Below are 17,910 nucleotides of genomic sequence, written 5' to 3' on the forward strand. Positions count from 1 at the left end.
GTAAAGTATTTCAAGGAGAACAATGTATGAACCAGGTAAATGCCTGTTTCAAGTCAATTCCATAAATGGAGTCCCACCACTGACAAGGTACTACAGTATATGCAGTTGCCACCTGCTTCTTTTCTGATAGTGGGGACTAGAGATGGTGATGAATATTAAAATGAGTCACTATTTTTGACGAATATAGCTGATTTGTCGTATGTTGTCAATCTATGTTCGTCAAATTTTAAATCACAACAAATACAACTTCATGAATATTTTCCTGGTTTTATTCGTCAATTCATCAATATTCATCTATATTTGTCACCCTTTTGGGGGCCTCTCTGAGCTTGCTGGTGCCAATCAGAAACTCTGGCCCATCAGGAGATCCTGGATTGGCATGTTAGGCAGCCAATAGCACTGCTGAAAGGGCTGTGGGGGTGTAACTTTTTTCACTTCTGTGGCAGACCCTTCTCTCTTTTTTTGTTCATTTTATTTCATTAGTAGAACTTCACCGGGAATTTGGGGAGGGATTTCTTTAGCAGATTTCAGTTAGCTTAGGCTACTTCTTTATTGGAGGCTTGTGTTCAAACACCAGCAGAGCTTCAACAAAAAAGAAGAAAGTCTAAAACTCAACAAAACCTGGCTCCTAGCAATGAAAAACACAGCCTGCAAAAGGTCAACAAACTCTACCCAGCCACAAGGATCAGGGATCACTGCACACAAAAGACCAGGTAATGACACCCATCAATCACAGTGACAGATCATCTCTCCCCCTTATCACAACAATAGACCCACAACAAAAAACACGCTGATCCCCATAATCACCCAATCTCTTGAAAAGGACAAAAAGCTGATCCCACAGCTGTAAATACTCAACTATTCCACAAACTGCACCACAGCAGAGTTCTAACTCCTGTCTTCTGAAGATGCTGGCTACAGAGACTGACAAAACCTTAGGAAGAAAAACCTCAAGAACACGGCCAGACAGCCCGAAAAACCTACAACAACCATTTTTACAATAATTTATGGTAATACTTTGACTTTCTTTTAAATGATTATTAAGATCTCCAACCCTCCCTTCCCACAAAATTTAAACTTTCAGTGATTTTTTTTAATATGACAGATGTATATTAAATCCATATCAAGTACTTTGCACCTATTCACAGCACAATATGAATAATATGTGTCTGGTAGCACAAATTATTAACCAATGTACAATTAACCAATGTACAATGAAACCAACAGAAGCATGATGCTGGGATTTGAGGCTTCATAGCAATTATCGATGTTACAGTATTTCAAATTATTACAAATGTCCATGTTCATATCAAGGGAAAAAAATCAGTTTCTTAAGGAAATGTAACTGTAAAGGGGCACCAAATGAATGGGCTAAGGGTCTTTTTATGTTTGTAAGCAAGGGCTTAAGTTTCTAGCACTGACATTTTCAGCAATCTAGTATGAACTTCTGTTCCAACAAGTGCCTTCTGCAACATACTGCTGAAAGACTGACTGTGTGAAGTAATCATCATGCTCTTGACACATGGGCCTAGTGTGGTGATTTGCTTTTCAGACTGGAAATATGGTGGCATTTTTATATGACAGGGAAAGAATTCAAAAGTGTAGGTGAAAGTGATGATGAGCTATCTCTGTGCTGTGCACCTTGCCAAATGTAAGTAATATAAACTGATAAATGACTGATACATTATAAAAAATTTGAGTCCTAAACACACTTACCTAGGGAAAAAACACTTTCTTGCACATTGACATGCATAGGATTTCAGTAATGATTAAATTAAAGATTATATAAAGAAACAAATATTCGCTTTTGTTATAATCCAAGGTTTCAATCAACCACTTATACCAGTTATTAGTTATTTATTTGTTTCATTTCTCGGCTACCTTTCTCCTTGTAAGGGACTCAATGTAGCTCTGCATATTGGGAGGGTTTTCTATGTCACTAGCATTAAAAAGGGAATAGTGAACAGCTAGAAATGGATGTTAAGTCATATTATCCTTCGGGTAAATGGAACAAATGAAATATCCTCAATCACAAAGCGAACAGATACATAAATAGCACTGGCTTGTCCTGTAATCAAGCATCCGTGATTCCGTACCATCCCTAGTCAGCATTTCTGCAAATATTACACCATTTCTATCTGTTTTCTTCTAGAGAAATAAATGTGCATTTGGTATGAACAAGTGAGTTTTAGGAATATTGATTTGACTGAAGAACTAAGGAGGAAGCATCCACGTGGAACCTAATCGTCTCTTCCTGGCTACAGACACTTTAGATATTGTCTATAATGACTGCTACATTATGGTCTCTCTAGCTGAAATATTAGAGGCACAGTGGGAGGGAAGAGACCTTGGGACTTAGACAATTTGCCTACATTTAGCTCTATTAATACCATTAAAATCAGTGACACCACCGCTAAAAGCTAGAGATGAACTAACCAGCACTTTATCTTCTGTTGCCAAGGACTACATGATGAACTCTGCTGCAACCTAAATTTATTACAGAATAGCACTCACTGTTGTACCAAGCCGTCTGCTGCAATTACACTACATTAAACAAAGAAGCAAATCTCAAGGGGAAATGTCGGTTCTCTTAATCCAGTAACAGGAGGAAAAAACCTCCAAGTGAACAAAACATTTAAGTAAAATAACAGTATATTTCTAGTTACTCTGAACAGTGACATCCCACAGAAGTTCACATTTAGGTCACTTAGGAGACATCATGTTTGTAGAACTTGTGCTAGTGACACAACTTGCCCGTTTTTCAGGCAGTCTTTACTTGAGTCAAATTTGACCTGCAGTGTAGTCTTTCACCACTGTATCTGTAGCTACGTCTTTAGTTATGCAGCCATTAAGGGGATGGGTTTCTGTGCAGTGGGTTGAATGCAAAAAGTCCTGGAGCCAGTTGAGGTCCTACAGGTATAGCTCTATCATTGGTGGTCCATGAGCATGTTGGCTTCCATTCTGCAGAATCCATAGCTGTCTCACGCTCTGACATGCCCCTAACTGCACCAGTCCTAAAGGTGACATTGTTAACTTGACTGTGATTGCAGTCAAAGGGAGCGAAACAGGAGGGAAACAATTGTCTTACCTCTGCCATGGCTCACCATCACCACCACCATACGATAGTTCTGCTTGTTGATTAAATTTCATTCTGGTTGAAATCAGTAGGATGTTGTTTTGTTGTTTAGTCATTAAGTCGTGTCTGACTCTTCATGACTCCATGGACCTCCATGCCAGGCCCTCCTGTTTTCCACTGCCTCCCGGAGTTGGGTCAAATTCATGTTGGTAGCTTCAGTGACACTGTCCAATCATCTCATCCTCTGTCGTCCCCTTCTCCTCTTGCCTTCACACTTTCCCAACATCAGGGTCTTTTCCAGGGAGTCTTCTCACTGGAATCAGTAGGATGAGTCTGCCGTTATTTAAGTTGCATTTATTTCAATTAAAAGTGTGGATCACTTCTGCGTTCTTAAAAAGCCAAATGATATGATTATTGAGTGGAAAGGGATCTCAGTTATTGTTTCTGCCTGCTCACATAGGTTTATATAGTTCTCAGTAGAAGTGCTTCTGAACTGAATTGCCATTTCTGTGGTTCCCTTATGTCCCAGCCTAGGGCTACGCTCCACTTTAAAATATAGCTCTTTTTTAAAAATAAAGAGCTGTTTCTTTTCAGGTGAAATCATTATACAGAAGACATAATTTTATTGGTATATTTCCTATATAAGGGGCAGTGTATAGGGAGAAGAAACACAAATCTGAGGAAGGATAAAGCTTGTTATAAAGACAGTGGAGGTGGCACTGGGGGAACAGCAGAGTTTGGGATTGGAAGCTGAGACAGTTTAGTGGCTCTAGAAATTGTGGGCTAGGGTTGGAAAATAGATAGTTTAGACAGAATTATTTAAGGCTGTTTTTTAATAGTGTTTTTAACTGCTGACCTGAGATGTCCAAATTTGTTTAAAATTGGTTAATTCTGTTTAAAGGTAAGTTTTGAGCTACTGACAGTGTTTTCTTTATTTTATGGTATTTATTATATGCTGTATTCTTTACTGTTGATTTTATTGGTTTATTTTGTTATGAACTGCCCAGGGAGTGTTCGCACTATTGGGTGCTGTACAAGTTGAAGGAAGGAAGGAAGGAAGGAAGGAAGGAAGGAAGGAAGGAAGGAAGGAAGGAAGGAAGGAAGGAAGGAAGGAAGGAAGGAAGGAAGGAAGGAAGTTATTGTGAAAGTAAAGGAAGGGAGGCAGATGCTCTCAGATTGGGTCATCAGAAGTTAGGAACATACCAGGGACATGCTCTCCAATGCTTTGTTGTAACTTCCTGTTCAAAAATGGGTCATTCATGATAGTGAAACTGAACAAGACTAAACTGATATAAAGGACCATAGCCAAAAACAAATTTGCTAAGCTTCATGTAATGAAACATTACATGCATACATAGATTGTTGGAGATGGAGACATTCAGAGAGAAAGGTCACTGAAAAGACAGATCTTTGAAGAGTTTAAAAACAACCAGGTTTGCTTTAAAGAAAATAATGGGGTAACAGTCCTTCAGAAAGGGGGATATTTTGCTATGTATCTTTAATAAACATTCTCTCAGGGTTTCTGTATCTCACACACATTCTCACATTTCTGTATCTCACACATGTGTATCTCACACACATTCTCATCTGTTACAATCTGAATGGTTGACCCTGTCAGTTAGGACACAATTCACTGACTCTTACAGCTAACTTTTAAACTACAGTACTTCCAGGCCAAAGAGGCTTCTCCGAATCATGCTTGCAAAGGCCTTCTGTGACTGCTTGTGAAAACTGAGACACAAAAGGGATATTTTAAAAATATAGATATTGAAAATATTATAAATATACATTTACAGAACAAATATTCAGAAGTTCACTCATTTAAACTGTGAAATTACTGTGTTTTTTTGTTTGCTTTGTTTCTGTAGATGGTCTTACTTGATATTAGCAGGGCTTTGGTGCCTATATCCTTCCATAATTTCCTGTCGTAGTCTCCATTCTTCCCATCTTATCACTATTAATTTTTAAAAAACTCTCCAAAGATGCCATGTGCCACCAACTCACTTTTGATGTTGTGGTGATTATATGAGTTAATGATCTCCCAAATGGCTTATGATTAACAGCTCTGCTCAAATCTTGCAAACCAACAACAACTCATATTAGGTTGTTCTCTCTTCCTACTGCCCCTCACCTTCCTAGCAATATTAACTCTTCCAATAAGCTCTGCTAAGGTCTTGCAAACTAACAATGGTGGATTCCTTTATTGAATCAACTCGTCTCATGTTGGGTCTTCTTCTATGTTGCTCCCCACCACACTTTTCCCAGCGATATTGTCTTTTTTGGTCAATTCTGTGTTCTCATTATATGTGCAAGATATGATAGCCTCAATTTACTCATTTTTGCTCTAATGAGAATTCAGACTTGACTTGATTGAGCACTTATTTGCCTTTCTGGTCGTATCTGGTATTAGTAAGGCTCTCCTTCAACACTACATTTAAATGAGTTGATTCCCACCCTCCTTTCCTTCTTCATTGTCCATTTTACATACTATGGATTATTTTGACCTTGGTTTCAAATGATAATCTTTATTAACTCTCAACCCCCCTTTCTCATTTCAAAATATGAGGGGATATCCTTTGGAAAACATGCAGGCAACATGTTTGCAGAGGAAAAGTTTGGAAACTGGAAGATATCTTTTAGCCTGCATTCTGCAGAATGCATATGGCAACATTAGTTTATCTGAGAGGTTAAAGGCCACACATGTCTCTCAGTTGTGTGTGTTGAACTCACCCTCTTCTGTTTAGTACAATTCAAAAAGAGACACCAAGCAGGGCAGAATCCCAGAACATGACTCCTTTTTTCATCAGTTAACACAAACCTATTGTTAGGGCTGTTTTTCAACAAGTTGTCTAGTTATCAAAAGGCCTAGAAGAAATGGTAATGAGCACAAGAGGATATCCTGCAGACCATCTTGACTGCTGACATGGGTGTCGTCAACAGTCAGGCTGCCCTTTGCTGTGTAAAACTTGCCATCCTTTTTTTTTTTTTTTTGCTGGCAATGCAGGCATGTTATTATACAGCAATATCCAGCCGCTTCCTAGCATTTTGAATTATGGATACAGAAACATAATATCCTGCATTCATAAACCTTAAGTATTTTGAAGAATTGAATTGATCGTTATAGAACAATGACTGTTCCATGAGTGCAGTGAGTGACTGGGAAAGGATTTTATTTTCAACCAGCTTCAGGCACATGTTTCTGTCTGAGGAATAATAATCTTTTCTTGTGGCATAAAAGTGTTCAGATCTTTGAGAAAGGCTGTATTTTCTTGACTGGGGGGTGGGTTGCTTTGTTGTTTTCTTACTTCATTCTACATCTCAGAATGATTATAACAATCCTAGTTTCATTGCCCAACAGGAGCTTTTTGGCAGCTGAAAAACTCCCCTGCTGTTATTATCTAATGTGCTTTCATGATTATTTGTGTGAGGACTAAGCACTGTAAAGGACTTAGACATAAGCAAGCATCTACAACAGCCTACGCAGGGAAAAAAAATATCAAAGCAATGTTAGTGCAGGAAGAGGAAAAACACAGATTTGAGCCTCTTAGTCTCGCATGTAATCTATCAAACACTACTTTGGCAGAAACCCCAGTCCTTTCAATAGAGCTTGAAACACAGCATTACTTGGTAAATTGCACTATTTGGTAATTTTCAATTTATTAGGCATTGAGGAATAGTGTTTTAGTATGATCTAAAAGTTGGTTTGGGCATGATAATTACTTTCTGTAGAGAATTACTTTCTGTTAAGATTTTCCCATGTCAACGTATATTTAATCTGGATTAGAGATGGGCATGAATTGCAGTTTGACAGTTCATTCTGGTTCAGCTGATGGCCAAATAGGTGTTCTGTAGTTTGGTGACCCACCCCTCTCCAGCGGGCACCCACTTAGAGGCAGTGCTCAGAAGAGGCAGGCAGGGAAGCCAGGGTACTGCTTCTGACTGGACACCTACCATAGAGAACAGGGAGCCATACTGCGTGTGACAACCCCAGACCTACTGGAGTATCCCACCCTGTAATTATGCTGCCACCAACCATTCCCTATAAGGAGTCACACAGACCAGGAATGGATTTTAACAAACAAAAGAACAAGGTTTATTGAAACAACAAACAGGGTAAATAAAAGAATCAGGTAAATAGGAAACTGGAACGTGGCATAGTCCCAATCATATACATACAACAGATTGGTTCCCCCGGAACACTTTAAGGTAATGCACAGACCCTGAACCTATCAGTTCTGGCTACCTAGATAGAAACCTGAACCTATCAGGTATGTACTAACTGACTAACAGTTGTACCCAGTCTGACACACAGACTCCAACTCCACTTCTCCACACCAGCTCCAAATATATATACAGTACAGCTCCTCCCCCCTGATGTCCCGCCTTCCACTCCCCATAGGATGGAACTTTCCCTCCAAACCCATGACAGACAGGTACCATCAGTGCTGTATGTGACACCTCCCCTCTTTATAAGTTGTTTTGCGGGGGAAAAGCTAAAGTGCTTTTCTCCAAAAAAACAACCAGGATCAAAACACAAAAACAGTCATACATTATCATACACAATCCCATACTTACTCACTCTAGGTCAAACATATCACTTATGCATTTAAACATTAATATTTGCAATACATTAAGTTACCTTTATTAATACAAACCAAGCCTGTTCAATAAACAGGTACATTTAACTTTTGGTCACCAAAATATACATAGTCCATGGTTTCTTCGCCGTCTTCATTCGTCGGGTCTTCTTGACAAGGCGTCAGCAACACAGTTCATTGACCCTCTGACCACCTTCACTTCAAAGTCAAAATCTTGCAGGTTTAAAGCCCACCTCATAAGTTTACTATTATGGGTTTTCATTGTCTTTAACCACTGCAGTGGTGAGTGGTCAGTGCACAGAACAAAATGTCTTCCCCAGATGTAAGGTTTGGCCTTCTGAATCGCGTATACTATGGCCAGGCACTCCTTTTCCACGGTTGCCAAATGTCTCTCCCCTTTCTGGAGTTTCCTACTCAGGTAGGACACTGGATGCTGGTCACCATTTTCATCCTCCTGGCAAAGAACTGCTCCTACCCCGCTGTTAGACGCATCGGTGTAGATGATGAACTCCCGGTCGAAGTCGGGAGCACGCAGCACTGGATAATGGATGAGCGCCTCCTTCAACCTCCGGAATGCCTCCTCACAGTCGCTGGTCCACGGGATGCGGTCATCAGTCTTCTTCCGCGTCAGATCGGTCAGCGGAGTCGCCATCTCGCTAAACCTCGGGATGAACTTTCTGTAGTAGCCCACCAACCCAAGAAATGATTTGACTTTTTTCTTGGTGTTGGGTCTGGGCCAATCACGAACGGCTTCTATCTTGGCCTCTAGGGGTTTGATCACTCCTCCCCCTACTATGTGACCCAAGTATTTTATTTCTGGGCTACCCAGCTGACACTTGCTTGCCTTTACTGTTAGCCCTGCTGCACTTAACCTCTGCAGCACTATCTCCAGGTGTTTCAGGTGATCTTCCCAGGTATTGCTGAAGATCCCTATATCGTCAATGTAGGCCACAGTAAAGTCACTGAGCCCTGCTAAGGTCTGGTCCATCAGCCTTTGGAATGTGGCTGGTGCATTTCTGAGACCAAAACTAAGGACTCTAAACTCATATAGACCGAAAGGGCTGCAAAATGCGGTCTTTTCCTGATCCCTGGGATCAATCCTTAATTGCCAGTAACCCTTTACTAGGTCCAACGATGAAATGAACCGACAACCCCCTATGGTTTCAATCAGGTTGTCTAGCCTGGGCATTGGGTAGGCATCAGGAGTGGTTACGCGGTTTAATTTCCGGTAATCTACACAAAATCTAATGCTCCCATCAGGCTTGTCCACCAGGACTATCGGAGAGGACCAAGGACTAGAAGAGGGGACGATTATGTTCTCCCTAAGCATCTCGTCCAGCTCCTTCCGCACCTTGTCCCTATTGGGTCCCGTCACTCGGTACGGGGATACTGCTTGCGGGGGTGCATCCCCTGTGTGGATCCGATGCATCACTCCCTTCACTATCCCCGGCTTATTTGAAAAAACCTTATGATATTTAGTGAGCAGCACTTTTAGTTCTTGCTGCTGGTCTTGGGTGAGTGCAGGACTGATCTTCACCTCATCTGGGTTGTATTTCACTTCCCCTCTACCCTCCCAGAAGGGCAATTCAGCTTCCTCACTCTCAGCTGCTTTTATGGCAAATAAAACCCTCTGTTCCCCTCTGTAGTAGGGTTTCAGGGCATTCACATGTACCACCCTCCGTGCTTGGTGTTCCTCCTGTTCTATAAGGTAGTTCAGGTCCGACATCTTGGAAATGACCCTGTACAGTCCTGCCCATTTGAGCTGCAGTTTGTTCTCTTTGCAGGGCCTAAGCCAAAGCACTTCCTCCCCTGGGTTAAAGTGCCTCTCCCTGGCTTTCTGGTCATACCAAGTTTTCTGTCTGACCTTCTGAGCTTGCAGGTTTTCTGCTGCTAGCTCTAGGTTTCTCTTCAGGTCATTCATTAAAGTGTCTATATACGTCACAACATCTTGTGGGTCACCCTGGGTGATCTGCTCCCAATTCTGTTTGATTAAATCAAGTGGACCTTTTACTTTTCTCCCAAACAAAAGTTCAAACGGACTGAACCCGGTACTGGCTTGGGGCACTGATCGGTAAGCCAACAAAAGGGATTGCAGCTTCTGGTCCCAATTGTTTGGATTCTCTGCCAAGTAAGCCCTAATCATGTGCATCAGAGTCCCATTGAACTTCTCCGTTAACCCATTACTTTCGGGGTGATAGGCAGTGGTTTCCTTGTGTTTAATTCCACAGATTTGCCATAACCGTTTCATGAGCTTTGATGTAAACGATGTGCCCAAATCTGTGATTATTTCTGAGGCAAATCCCATCCTGGACATATACCCCACCAAGGCATCTGCCACTGTGTTAGTTTCGATGTTAGTCAAGGGAATGGCTTCGGGGTACCTCGTGGCATGGTCCACAATGGTGAGAATGAACCGGTTCCCCCTCTTTGTGGCCTTGGGCAAAGGTCCCACAATATCCACTCCTATACATTTGAACGGGGTGTCAATTACAGGCAAAGGGCACAACTTCGCTTTGGTCCTGTCACGGTTATTCCCCTGCCTCTGACACACATCACATTGTCTACAGAACTCCTTGATCTGCTTCCCTATTTCAGGCCAGTAAAAATTTTGTGTGATTCTCTGCTGTGTTTTGTTCACCCCTAAGTGCGCAGCAAACATGTCAGAGTGCCCCCTTTGTAAGATCATGGGGCAATACTTTTCAGGTACCACTAGCTGACTTCTGATCCCATCTCCCCCTTTTGAGATATTCATCAGGGTCTCTCTATATAAAATTCCCTTTTTCTCGCGAAATCTCGCTGGGGTTTCAGGTGTTAGCTGGGTGTCTGTCACCTTTTCAAAACACTTTCGGAGAGTGGCGTCTGCCTTTTGCTCTTGGCCAAATTTGCTGTCTGTGGTTAAGGTTTCTGCCACAGCTTCGGGACTACCCTCATCTGCTTCAGCCTCGGCCCCTTCAGTACCCCCCTGAACTGTCTCCGTGGTAGCTTGTGAGCGTGTAATCACTAGCACCCGTTTCACATGTTCAGCCAGGTCATTTCCCACGAGCACGGCTGCTGGCAGAGTGGATGAAATCGCTAGACGCCAAACTCCCCTCCAGCCTTGAAAGCTCACAGGTACCTCAGCTACTGGCAGTGAGATCACCTGCCCCTCAATCCCTGCCACCTTCAGGCTCTCATTTGGGATTATATACTTCCTAGGAATAATGTCTGGATGGCACAGGGTCACCTGGGAACAAGTATCCCTTAGCCCCCTATACTGATGGTCAAGTATTCCTACGTCCACCCCTGCGGTCTCAAACAATTGCGAATCTGTCCTCACTAGTAAGCAGCGCTTGACCTCCACAAGAGGACCATTTTCCCCAGCCTGATCAGCAGATGTAACTGTTCCAGATTGAGTAGCCATAGCAACAGGCTCCCTCAATGGCAAGGAGCTTTGCTCTGTCTGGACACAGAACACAGCTTTTGGCTTGGTTCCACTCAAATCATGAGGCAAATTTCCCTTTAGCTGCTTTAATTTCTCACACTCTGAGATTAGATGGCCCTTTCCTTGACAGAAATAACATTTTCTGCTGTACTTGGAGTCTTTCTCATCTGGTTTTGGTTTTCCCTCCAAAATCTGAGGTCTTGGTGGTTTCATGTCTGAGGGCTTCCCTTCAACATGGGCCCCTCCCCCTTGCTGGTTTTTCCCTGGTCCCTGAGAGTACCTGCTGTAGGTTTCTTTGGGCTTACCCACAGTTTTCCCCTCAGCACCTAAGGGCTTCCTTATTTGGGAAATAAAATCTGCGATCTCTGCCGCTTCTGTCACCGATTTAGGTTTCCTCTCCCTCACATGGAACTTTAGTTCCCCATGCAGGACTGAATAAAATTGTTCCAGCGCTATCAGGTCTTTGAGCTGCTGGAAGGTCTCTGTCCCCTCCTGAGACAGCCATTTCTCTAGCAACCTCACCAGTTGGGCCCCCACTTGGGTAAAAGTCTGCTCTGGTTTTTTTGTGAGTGACCTGAATCTTTGCCTCAGCCGTTCAGCATTTATCCCATGCCGGGCAAACACCAGTTTTTTAAACTCAGCGAAGTCCTTCAGCAGTTCCACTGGCATCTCTGCATAGACTTCTGCCAGGCTGCCACTGATTAAAGATCGCATAATAGTCATCTTCTCAGTTTCCCTTACTGAGAAGTCCACAAACGCTCTTTCCACGAGGGAAAAGAACACCTCAGGGCAATCTCCCTTGTGGTACACAGGGAATTTCTTCAGGTCAGTTTTAGACAGGCTGCCTTCCCCATTCCCTGGGTTCCCCTCATTATTATTGTTATTCCTATTTCTACTCATTATTTCCATCTTCTTCAGCTCAAACGCCATTTTTTCTAACTCCAACTGTCTCTGTTTCTCTTCCTTTTCAAACGCCATTCTTTCTAACTCCAACTGTCTCTGTTTCTCTTCCCTTTCAAACGCCATTCTTTCTAACTCAGATTGTCTTTGTTTCTCCCTTTCCCTTTCCTCCATTTCCCTCACCCTCAGCTCATGCTGTTGGGCTAGGAGCATTCTTCTGAGTTCTGAGGTCAGTTCTCCCGTGCTCTCATCCTGCACTGAGCCAAATTCCTCCTCAGAACCTTGTTCTCCCTGTGGTTCTCTCACTTCCCCCATTTCTGCCATTTGGCTTCTAGTCAAGGGCATAATCCCCCCAGAACAGGCTGCCTTCAAAAGTCACGCCTCAAAATAAAACGACGACTTTTTTCCTTTTGCCTCAGAAACAGCCTTCTATAGACTGCTGCTGTCCCTCCAGCACCAACTTGCAACTGTTGCCAGGCAGAATTCACCCCCTCTGCTAGGCCTCTCAGCAGACAGGCTAGATCCCTGTTACTACACGCAGCTTTGCCTCAGCCCTTTCCCGCCAAAACGGGTTGCCTCAGAGCTCCCTAATCTAGTCCCCCAATCTGAGTTTGCACGTTCTTCCACTAGCCTACCTCCCCGTGAGGTAAGCCTAGAAGATTACCTACGCGCCCTCAGATTTTCCCTGACTAGACCCCCCTTGCTCTGGGCACACTTGCCAAGGCTTTGCTGGACCACTGGACAACTGGACCAGTCGTATCCCACACGCTGGACACCAATCAATGTGGCAACCCCAGACCTACTGGAGTATCCCACCCTGTAGTTATGCTGCCACCAACCATTCCCTATAAGGAGTCACACAGACCAGGAATGGATTTTAACAAACAAAAGAACAAGGTTTATTGAAACAACAAACAGGGTAAATAAAAGAATCAGGTAAATAGGAAACTGGAACGTGGCATAGTCCCAATCATATACATACAACAGATTGGTTCCCCCGGAACACTTTAAGGTAACGCACAGACCCTGAACCTATCAGTTCTGGCTACCTAGATAGAAACCTGAACCTATCAGGTATGTACTAACTGACTAACAGTTGTACCCAGTCTGACACACAGACTCCAACTCCACTTCTCCACACCAGCTCCAAATATATATACAGTACAGCTCCTCCCCCCTGATGTCCCGCCTTCCACTCCCCATAGGATGGAACTTTCCCTCCAAACCCATGACAGACAGGTACCATCAGTGCTGTATGTGACACTGCGAAACACCTGTTTGGCCATCAGCTGAACCAACACGAATTGTCAAACTGCAGTTTATGCCCATCTCTACTTAGGAAATGATTTTATTTTATCTTGGTCCTTTGTTGCCTTCAATGTGTGTCCTCTCTTCAATATGTCTGTGATTTATTTTTTGATTTTAGTATTGTTGTTGTTATGTGCTGTCAAGTTGCCTCTGGCCAGTGGCAAGTCTACAAATGAGTGAACTTGCCCCATTTACCAGGGATGTTAGCAAGTCTTTGGGTCCGAGTCCCAAGTCTGAGTTTGAGGCTTTGGTCCCAAGTCCCAAGTCTGAGTCTCTATTAAAAACAAGGTCCCCCCCCAGAAAAATAAGGGAGGGTGGGTTCTGTCAAGTCACAAGTCAAGTCCGAGTCATTAGGGGGAAAAAAAACTCAACCTGAGTTGAGTTTCTGTTGTGACATTAGTTCAATTTTACGGTGAGTCCCACAACTTGAGACCCCATCTCTACCACTTACAACATTCATACACTCATTCTGCCCAAACTGTTGCAAACCGTCTGCCCCTCAGGTCTCTGCATAGTGCAGGATCTTGCAAAAGGCAGGGTTTCATGACATGGACAGAACTCCTTACAGACACTTTGAACTTGTGCATGAAGAGGCATGGAACCCGCTATAGGCTCAGTCCACAGGGTTGGAGGACAACATGAAAAGAACTGTATAAAACTTATATTTATAGCTAAAACAGACAAATGCAGAAAGAACTCGAATGTATTTGGCATTATCTGACAGTGGTGATACATTTTTCCAAGTGTTATTGTATGGTGTACCTATACTCTTACAGTTTGGATACCACCCCTAAAAAAAGTAGGCAACAGTCCACAAGAAACTCATGCCAAATAAAACATTGTTGTCTTTAAGATGTCACAATACGTTTGGTGCAACAACTGTCAAAGCTGCTCTCTTTGAAATTAAAATCACATTATCAACAGGTACAATGTAGTCTTGGAGCTTTTCAGCCAGCTGTGTTGAAAAAACAAGGGTCGCCTTAATTTTGTTAAGCATTCTGGAGCTGTTAAAAAGTGGGGACATTGATAAAACACGAAAAGGTTACAAAAATGAGATCTGAAGATGGCCAGTCTCGACAGGCAACCCCTCCAGGGAGGATAATATGTTGTACATTGTTTTTAGCTTTTATTTTGGTGGTTCCTTCAGCCAGTTCTTAAATGAGATTCAGCCTTTTCTCACAAGCCCAAATGAAAATTGAAAACCAGAAAAGAAGAAAAGGAAAAAAAGGAATGGTCGGAGGGACCTTTTCCTTCCCACCTCCCCCACCTTCCCCCTCTTTCTCTGTGGTATCATTTGAAACCTGCTTTCTAAAACAGAAGTTGAACAAATGAATCCTTCTGTCCTCACTTTCAGTTGTCAGCAGTGCTGCAGTGTGAGATGAAATAAATTGCAAGGCACTTTCATCTGCTATAATCAGCTCTGCACAGCTGAGTACACCCACGGCCCTGCGAGCTGTCTCTGCCAGCACTAATTCTATGTGGAATGGGAAGTCTTTGTTAGTCCCACATGTCTAATGTTCAACACAGGAGTGGGTTGTTGTTTTTTTTGTACTTCCCCCACCACTTTTTCTCCTTCATACTTTTCCTTTCCTCCTGATAAGCCATTGTACAATCCATTTTTCACAGGAGAGAAGCTTTTAGGTAGCACGATTATTTATGAGGTATTCTTGTTTTCTCTCAATACGTTTACCACAATCACTGATGGTAGCACTGGTTTAGAAACATGATGTTTCTAAATTACAGCTGGTGTGGAAAAACCCTTGGATGTATCCCACAAAAAGACACTTGAATAACCTTGAAAACTACCCCCAAAAATGCAATTGTAGCAAAAGCAGGGATTTGCCATAATTGTTGTTATTCTTTCAATATTTTATTACTTACTTACTTAAAGTATTTATATGCCATTTTGTCCTAATGGACAAAAGGCAGCTTAAAAGCAAAATAATAAACTATTACAATATTTTAAAAGCATTAAACAGATATATTAAAAACTCATAAATAAAAGCAACATTAGAAAAAATACAAGTAAAACAAAAAAAATCCCCTTGGTCAACCAGTAATTTAAAGGAAAACCTGCCTGGAGAGAAAAGTCTTTGTCTGCTTGCAGAAGGATAGCAAAGATGGGGCCAGTCTAGCCTCCTCTGGGAGGGAGTGACAGAGAAGGCCTTCTTCCATATTTTCACCAAATGCACCTGAGAGGTTGGTGGGACCGAGAGAAAGACTTCTTATGATGATCTTAATATCCAGGGAGGCTCATAAACTGAGATATAGCCTTTTAGATAGTTTAGATTCAAGGCAGTTAGAGCTTCATAGATTAAAACCAGCACTTTCAATTGCGTCCGGAAATACATCAGCAGCCAGTGGAGATACTGTAACAGGGGAGTTATATGTTCCCTGTAACCAGTCCCACTTAACAATCTGGCTGCAGCATTCTAGACCCACTGGTGTTTCCAAACACTTTCCAAAGGAAGCCCTACATAGCGTGTTCCAGTAATCCAGCCAAGAAGTATGTGTCACTATGGCACAGCTAGCACAGTGGTTTTAACTGTACAAAGGCCACTGAAACCTGGTCACTGCTGAAACCTGGACATCTAAGCTCAGAGATGAATCCAGGAGTACCCCCAAGCTGCACATCTGCATTTTCAGAGGGAGTGTAACCCCATCCAGCACAGACTGAATCCCTATTCCTGGATCTGCCTTTTGGCTGACCAGGAACACTTCTCTCTTGTCTGGGATAAGTTTCACTTCATTTGCCCTCATCCGGTCCCTTACTGACAACAGACACTGATCCAGAACCAAAACAAAGCACAACAGTCGCTTATAACCTATGGTAACACTATGAATTAATCACCTCCAAAAGGTCCTGTCATGGTTCAAACACTGGTGCTTTAACACTAAATACAGTATGTGAAGACAGTGTACCTTTTTCAGTATTAAAATATAACTTAAAATATAACATAGAGGCACATAACACATTTCTCATGGCCACTCTCTCATAGTGGCAGGTTCTATCATTATGAGCTAACAAGTTACTTCTGGCATATCAATACTGGAACCTAATGAGCTCTAAAGGATTTTGTCATTAAAAGCCCTGATCTTGCAAACTCAAGAGCATAGCCAACCCATCTCTTGCTTGATTTTTCTCTACTTCTGTTGCCTTCCACTCCACTACTGTCTTTTCTAACTCATAATATATTCAAAGTAAAACATCTTCAATTTAGTCTTGCAATATTCAAGTAAGAATTCAGACTTTATTTGTTCTAGAACCCACTTAATTATCTTTTATGGAGTCTGTGGTATTCATAAAACTCCTCTATCACTACATTTTTACCTTTTGATTTAAAAGAAAAATACACAGAGAGTATTCAAATATATCAAAAGCCAACCTATTTCATGTTTCTACAAAACTTGCTAGATATGGAGCAAGGAATACATCATCTTCATGATTGTCAGAATGCTAGCCAATCAACAAATTTCTGAATTCTCCTGGAAGCCGGGGGGGGGGGGGGAAGGTTGAGATAATTGTGGGTTTGATTCTCTGTTTTTGAACATTTGTGAATATATCTTAAATGTGATAAGTATAGATTCATCCAAGTGTAAGTCCTCAATCCATTATTATATGTGTCTGGCTACCAATAGGGTTGCCTATTCTGACTTCCTACCACATAAGGGTTAAGAGTAGGATATTACACTTTCTGAACTTCAGCTTTATGACTCTATGGTAGAAAATAAATTTTGGAATATATATTCAGAAATGGGGAAAAGGCACATACCTTGAAATCAGATGATGAGTGTGGTCTTAAGTGGCCAAGATGGCTGAGGGACAACTGTATAGCCAATAGACTAGAGATGGGGACGACTCACCATTTTGGTGAGACATCCCACTTCGAGAGTCGTCAAAAGTTGACTCATGAAGCATGAAGTTGCCCTCATGAAGTGACAAATAACTTTGTTATTTGTCGATTAATGGGGGGTTTATTAAAAAACACCCCACCCCCTGCTGCCGCCGCCGCCCTCTCAATGCCACCCTCTCAATGCCACGCTGCTGGTATGTGCCTACTTAAGGGGACTTCTGCCAGCAGGAGGGATCTGCTTATTCCCAACCATCTAGAAGCAGCACATCTTTGAGTCATGATTAGACTGATATGCTATACCTGTTATTTGCTTATTTTAAACATAAAAGCATAATCCAAGATAGCCTACAAGGCATAACATTTTTCTTAATTGGAAATCCATTATTTCATGACTTTGTGACAATCGCTTTATTGATTTGCTAGCAAATTATGTATAATTACCAAGGCAGAGTTGAGACTTGTGCTCCACTCGTCCATTTCCAGTTTTACTGCTTTCCTACACACAATAACAAAAAAGCCTGAAGAGGGGTTCTTCTGTTTTCCAAGGGGATTCTTCATGTGAATCAGGACACTAATTTTCCAGGGTCCCAAATGACTTGGAGAATTCCCATGAACACTGGAGATGGTCCTCTGCAGACTCATTGTTCTGCACATGTATGAAAGCAATAAAGCTGGACTGTTGCTATATTGGTTGTTGTGGGTTTTTCGGGCTCTTTGGCCGTGTTCTGAAGGTTGTTCTTCCTAACGTTTCGC

Source organism: Pogona vitticeps, chromosome 2, assembly GCF_051106095.1.
Source record: "Pogona vitticeps strain Pit_001003342236 chromosome 2, PviZW2.1, whole genome shotgun sequence".
In the NCBI taxonomy this organism is placed as follows: domain Eukaryota; kingdom Metazoa; phylum Chordata; class Lepidosauria; order Squamata; family Agamidae; genus Pogona; species Pogona vitticeps.